The following is a 6,486-nucleotide window of genomic DNA, read 5'->3' as shown; positions in this document are numbered from 1 at the left end:
TGAGTAGCTGGGATTACAGGCACGCGCCACCATGCCCAGCTAATTTTTTGTATTTTTAGTAGAGACAGGGTTTCACCATGTTGACCAGGATGGTCTCGATCTCTTGACATCATGATCCACCCGCCTCAGCCTCCCAAAGTGCTGGGATTACAGGCTTGATCGTATGTCTTTTTATGACAGCTCTAGCCCTTGCACTTGGTACTGTTTTATTTCTCATGTACTAGTTTATCTTTTAACTTTTTGCTTACTCTGCTTCTGTGAAAAAACTTCCTTCAGTAGGTTCCCCCCTCCCTTTTCAAACTGGAGTATAAGAAACCCCCAGACTCTTTCTTCGGGGCCGAGAGAATTTTGGGCATTAGCCATCTCTGGGTCGCCAGTAAAATAAAGGACTCATAATTCAATCTGAGGGTGTAGCACGTTCCTTAACTCGCTCGGGAATAACAATAGCACCAGCTGAAGCCCACACTGCCCCATCGATTCCCAGAGTCTGGCCCTGTGGTAGGTATTTGGCAGATGCCTGTTGACTGACAGCATAAGGACATTTGTACATTCACATTTCTTGTCGCCCAGGCTGGAGTGCAGTGGCGCGATCTCAGCTCACTGCAACCTCTGCCTCCTGGGTTCAAGCAATTCTCCTGCCTCAGCCTCTTAGGTGGCTGGGATTACAGGTACCCGCCACCACACCCAGCTAATTTTTTGTATTTTTAGTAGAGACGGGGTTTCATCATGTTGACCAGGCTGGTCTCGAACTCCTGACCTCAGGTGATCTGCCTGCCTCAGCCTCCCAAAGTGCTGGGATTACAGTCGTGAGCCACCGTGCCCGGCCAGAACACTTCTTTAAAATTATCTTCTGTATTTATAATGCTCCTGCCACTGCCCACCAGGCCTCACCCCAGAGTTGTTAAACACTTTCTCCTGTAATGAAAGAGATGGTGTAGCTAAAGACAGAACAGCATCTGTGAAGGGGAACTGCTCTGCCCTGCCGTTCGATTTCTCATGAACAGTGCCACGGTCACTCACTGTGGCAGATCCTGTCAGCCCCTGCGGGCCAAGCCTGACGACGAGATGAGACTTGACTGTGTGCTGTCAGCACTGGGGATGTGTGATTCTCCCGCAAAATGTAAGAAAACCTATCAAAGCTGAGGAGATCAGACAAGTGTCCCTAGTTCCCCTGGAGAAATCAGGAGAAACCCTGCATGTGAAGACATGAAACCGCGTCCCTCGACTTCAAACTGGGAGGCAGTCTGGACGGTACCCCATTACCCAGAGTTTGCTTTGGGCTCTTGGCGGGGGTGTCCCCTCTGGGTCACTTCCCAAAGTTGAGGGCAGCATTTGGAAGGTTTCTGCAGCTGAACTGGGCAATGAAGAAGAGGGGTCAATGAGAAGGACTCAATTGTCCTTTCAATAGCAAGGAGTCACATTAAGTCACTGTGCAAACTGAATATTGATGTTTTGCTCACAGCCACGCCATCAAAAAGGGATGGGATATAAGATCCCTACGACATAATACAGGTATGACATTATCTCCCAATCAGATCTAGCCTCTCTCCCCTTTCAAGAGGGAAAGGAACTGAGACCTTGTGGGTACCTTTCACAGATCTTTGCATTTAACCTCCAAGACAATCCACGAGGTGGTTTTTTTTTTTTTTTTTTTTTTGAGACGGAGTTTCACTCATGTTACCCAGGCTGGAGTGCAATGGCGCGATCTCGGCTCATAGCAACCTCCGTCTCCTGGGTTCAGGCAATTCTCCTGCCTCAGCCTCCTGAGTAGCTGGGATTACAGGCACGCGCCACCATGCCCAGCTAATTTTTTGTATTTTTAGTAGAGACGAGGTTTCACCATGTTGACCAGGATGGTCTCGATCTCTTGACCTTGTGATCCACCCGCCTCGGCCTCCCAAAGTGCTGGGATTACAGGCTTGAGCCACCGCGCCCGGCCCATGAGGTGTTTTAATAACGAGTGCTATTTGTTGAATTTATGGGAGAACGTGCAAAATGCACTGTCACGTGCATGCTCTCTTGTTCTTTACAAAAGTCTCACAAACAGCACCATCCTCGTTTTTTAGCTGACGATGGTGAGGCTGAGAGGTTACGTCAACTAACTGCTCACGAAATCAGCAAGTGCCATCACAGGGATTAGACACTGCAGTCTATTCAGACTCTCAAACCCATGCTCCCAACCACTGCATCTTGTAGCCTTCACATGTACCAATACCTTTATTTCTTGGAGACAGAGCCTCGCTCTGCTGCCAGGCTGGAATGCCTTGGCACGATCTCGGCTCACTGTAATCTCCCCCTCCCAGGTTCAAGTGATTCTCCTGCCTCAGCCTCCTAAGCAGCTGGGATTACAGGTATGCACCACCACACCCAGCTCATTCTTGTATTTTTAGTAGAGACGGGGTTTCACCATATTGGTCAGGATGACCTCGATCTTCTGACCTCGTGATCCACCCGCCTGAGCCTCCTAAAGTCCTGGGATTATAGGCGTGAGCCACTGCACCCCGCCCACCCATCACTCTTCACCAGCTCCCCGTCATATTTCTCTCTACTCCTAAAGAAAAATCTGGAATAGACCGAGCTGCCTTAGATGGTGGCTTCTGCAGTAGACTATCGAGGCGGGACTGCCAAGGACACCTGCAGGTTCGTCTTTTAGCTCTATCAGCGCCCTTCCAAAGCCCACCTCTCCTTCATTGCCCAGGTAAAATCCCCTTCCCTTCAGAGTTCTTCCAAGTTGCCAAGAGAAAGTAATCTCCTCTAAACTAGCATAGAATTTGATAACATTTTGGCGTTTAATACCTTCTCCCTACCTGCATCTACAAGTTCCTCGAGGGCAACACCCCATCCTGCTGTAAGTTTATGGCCCAGCCGCTAGCACGGCCTCTGCTACCTGAATGAATAGATGAATGGCATTCATAGTTTTCAGAGTTCATGGGAGTCAATCAACACACTCCTCCTCAAGCACAGACATGGCTTAGAACTCCTCAGTGTTCACATTCACGGCTCTGATTACAACCTCAACCGAGATTACTCAACCTGGGGAGTCGTTTTTCTCTTCACGGAAGCAGAACGTTCTCAGTCCAAGAGGAAATGAGTTCACAGTTCTGTGGACTGAAATCACAGCTCTGTAATAAACTTTTCTGGAACTCAGCTAGGGCTGGAGTCGTGAACACTCCCCCTTGTAGGGAGGGGCGCTTAGTACCAAATGACAAAAACCTGCTTTAGAAGTGCTGTCCTTGAGCAGAGCTTCGCAATGGGGTGGTGAAGCACTTGCTGTCTGCTCGGAAACTGAAAGGAAATCTGAGCTGATTCACTCAGGGCTGTCAGCTGAGCAGGCCCTGATTTTGCAAGAGTGAGAAAAGAAGCCCCTCTGCATCTGACCTCACCATCCACCCCATGTAGTTCAGACAGCCCAGCTGTGAGCTCAGGAGGACGAGGTCTGCAGGAATGTGCAGAATGTAGCCGTTTCCACTAGCGTCTCTTGGCCTCAATCCCAAGCCTGGTTTGGGACCTTGAAGTGTGCCTTGGTAGATTTTTAGAAAACAGTTGTTTTTGTCTAGGAGGATCTCTTCTGTTCTTCCCTTGCCATTTTTCTCCCTTTGTTCTAAATGTAGGAGAAATTCAGGCAGCAAACCATCTCCAGGGCTTAGCTCTGACACTCTTTTAGATGACTATCTTCCTAGGTACTCATCAGATACATCAAATTCAGTGTCTTTACTGTTACCTCAAACTTGCTGTATCTGGAGCCGGGCGTATAAACGTCTTTTCCTCACCAAGCTGGCTCCTCGTCTCTCATCCCTCCTACCTGATTTTTATGCTTCTATTACCTGCTTTCTGTCATTCCTATGGATCTATCCTGTTTCCTTCCTCTTCTTCCTGCCAATGTTTACTATGTACCCACTGTATGCTTTTTATTTTATTTTTCTTTTTTTTTGAGATGGAGTCTTGCTCTGTCACCCAGGCTAGAGTGCAGTGGTACGATCGCGGCTCACTGCAACCTCAGCCTCCCGGGTTCAAGTGATTCTCCTGCCTCAGCCTCCCAAGTAGCTGGGATGACAGATGCCCACCACCATGCCTGGCTAATTTTTACATTTTCAGTAGAGAAAGAGTTTCACCATGTTGGCCAGGCTGGTCTCAAACTCCTGACCTCGTGAGCCACACACCTTGGCCTCTCTAAGTGCTGGGATTACAGGCGTGAGCCACTGCACCCGGCCCTATATGCTCTTTTAAGTGCTCTCCTCTTTAAGGGTCAAGATAGGTACACAAATAGTTAAAATACAGTGAGGAGAATCGCCAAAGCAATCTTGGTAAAGACAAAGTAGACTCCTACTTTCATTTCCAAACTTACTACAAAGTGCTACTGGTAGGATAGATATATAGATCAATTTAATCCAGAATTAAACCTATACGTTTGCGGGTGATTGATTTTTGACAGAGGTGCCAAGATTCTTCTGTGAGGAAAGAATCATCTTTTCAACAAACGGTGCCTTGACAACCTGATACCCACAGGCAAAAGAGTTGAGCTGGGTCTTTACTTCATAGCCCACACAGAAATAAACCCTAAATGGATCAAAGACCCAAATATCAGAGCTAAAACTGTAAGAGTAAATCCCTGTAGGCTTGGATTAAGCAATAGCTTCCTAGATGACACCAACAGTACAAGCAACAAAACACAGATACACTTCACTTCACCAAAATTTTTTTTTTTTTTTTAAGAAAATAAACTGGCTCTTTAATGGGGAATGGGAGGAAGGGCTGTCCGGGCAGGAATGGGGTTAGGCTGTCAGAAGCGCAGCCCCCTGCGGGCTAAGTCGGCTCGGGCCTCCTGTATCTGGCTCTGCAGCTCGCTTGCAGCATCCTCGCCGTCATGAAAAGTGGCCACACGATAGCCCACGTGCCCAGGGCATAGCAGCCAGCAGACACCAGCAAGTAGGCGGGCAGTGGCCACAGGACTTCCTGGCAGGACATGGGCAGCTCCAGGCCCAAGGCTCCCGTGGTCAGGGCCGCCCAGGTGGAGCCCAGGATCACCAGTCCCCAGAGCCACTGCGCTAATTTCGTCATGGTCACTCTTGGCCCCGCGTCTCCCCTTCCCCGGCGGTCCAGAAGTCTCTTCACCAAAGTTTTATACATTATTCAACGGTCACTCTCAAGAAATTGAAAAGACAAACCTCGCCCGGGGCGGTGACTCACCCCTGTAATCCCAGCACTTTGAGAGGCCGAGACAGGCAGATCACCTGAGGTCAGCAGTTCGAGACCAGCCTGGCCAACATTATGAAACCCCATCTCTACTAAAAATACAAAAATGAGCAGGGTGTACTGGCGCACACCTGTAGTCCCAGCTACCCGGAGGCTGAGGCAAGAGAATCGCTTGAACCTGGGAGCCAGAGTTTGCAGTGAGCTGAGATCGCACCGCTGCACTCCAGCCTGGGTGACAGAGTGAGACTCTGTCTCAAAAAAAAAAAAAAAAAAAAAAGACAACCCAATCCACAGGATGTAAGAAAGGTCTGCAATTCATGTATTTAAGGGTGTAGTATCTAGAACGTATAAAGGAGGTTTTCAATCAACAATATAAAGGCCACTCAACTTTAGCGGGCCAAGGATTTAAACAAACATACCTCCAAAGATATACAATTGGCTAAGTGCATGAAGACATGCTCAGCATCACTAATCATTAGGGAAATGCAAATCGAAACTAAGAGATGTCATTTCATACTCATTGGGATGGCTACAACGTAAACACACACAGAGAAAGAAAACTAGTTTTGGTGGGGATGTGGAGGAACCAGAAGGTGTGTTACTGGTGGAACTGTAAATGGTACAGCCGCTTTGGAAAACAGAATGGCAGTTCCCCAAGCATTAAACAAACTGGGTGTGGTGGCATGAGCCTGTAGTCCCAGCTACTTGGGAGGCTGAGGCAGGAGGAATCTGAGGCTTTAGTGAGCTATGATCATGCCACTGCTGTCCAGCCTGGGTGACAGAGCAAGACCTCATCTCTAAACAAATGTTTAAAAAAGAACAAAATTCTGGTGCATGCTGTAACATGGATGAACCCTGTAAGCATCACACTAAGTAAACAAAGACAGACACAAAAGCCACATATTGTGTGATGCCAGTGACATGAAATATCCAGAATAAGCAAACCACAGAGACAGAAGGTCGATCAATGGTGGTCAGGGTCTAGGAGGAGGAGGGGGAGTGACTGCTGATGGTATGGAGCTTCTGGGGAAGGCAGGTGATGAAAATGTTCTGAAATTGATAGTGGTGATGGTTGCATAACTCTGTGACTACACTGAAGACTACTGAATTGTTTGCTTTAAATGGGTGAATTTTGTGGTATATGAGTTACACATCAATTTAAAAATGTGAATAGAGCCGGGCGCGGTGGCTCAAGCCTGTAATCCCAGCACTTTGGGAGGCCGAGGCGGGTGGATCACGAGGTCAAGAGATCGAGACCATCCTGGTCAACATGGTGAAACCCCGTCTCTACTA

The 6,486-nt window shown here is 48.1% G+C and overlaps 1 protein-coding gene and 1 pseudogene across 1 annotated transcript in view; both read right to left on the bottom strand.

The window, feature by feature from the left end:
* The window catches only part of PDPN (podoplanin), a 34,670-nt gene that overhangs the window by 20,932 nt on the left and 7,252 nt on the right, over positions 1–6,486 (bottom strand).
* On the bottom strand, positions 4,712–5,100 carry LOC108286699 (annotated as a pseudogene).

Source organism: Cebus imitator, unplaced genomic scaffold (assembly GCF_001604975.1).
Source record: "Cebus imitator isolate Cc_AM_T3 unplaced genomic scaffold, Cebus_imitator-1.0 Scaffold15, whole genome shotgun sequence".
Classification (NCBI taxonomy): domain Eukaryota; kingdom Metazoa; phylum Chordata; class Mammalia; order Primates; family Cebidae; genus Cebus; species Cebus imitator.
Note: the sequence above shows the minus strand (reverse complement) of the source record. Positions and strands in the feature narration are given on the sequence as shown.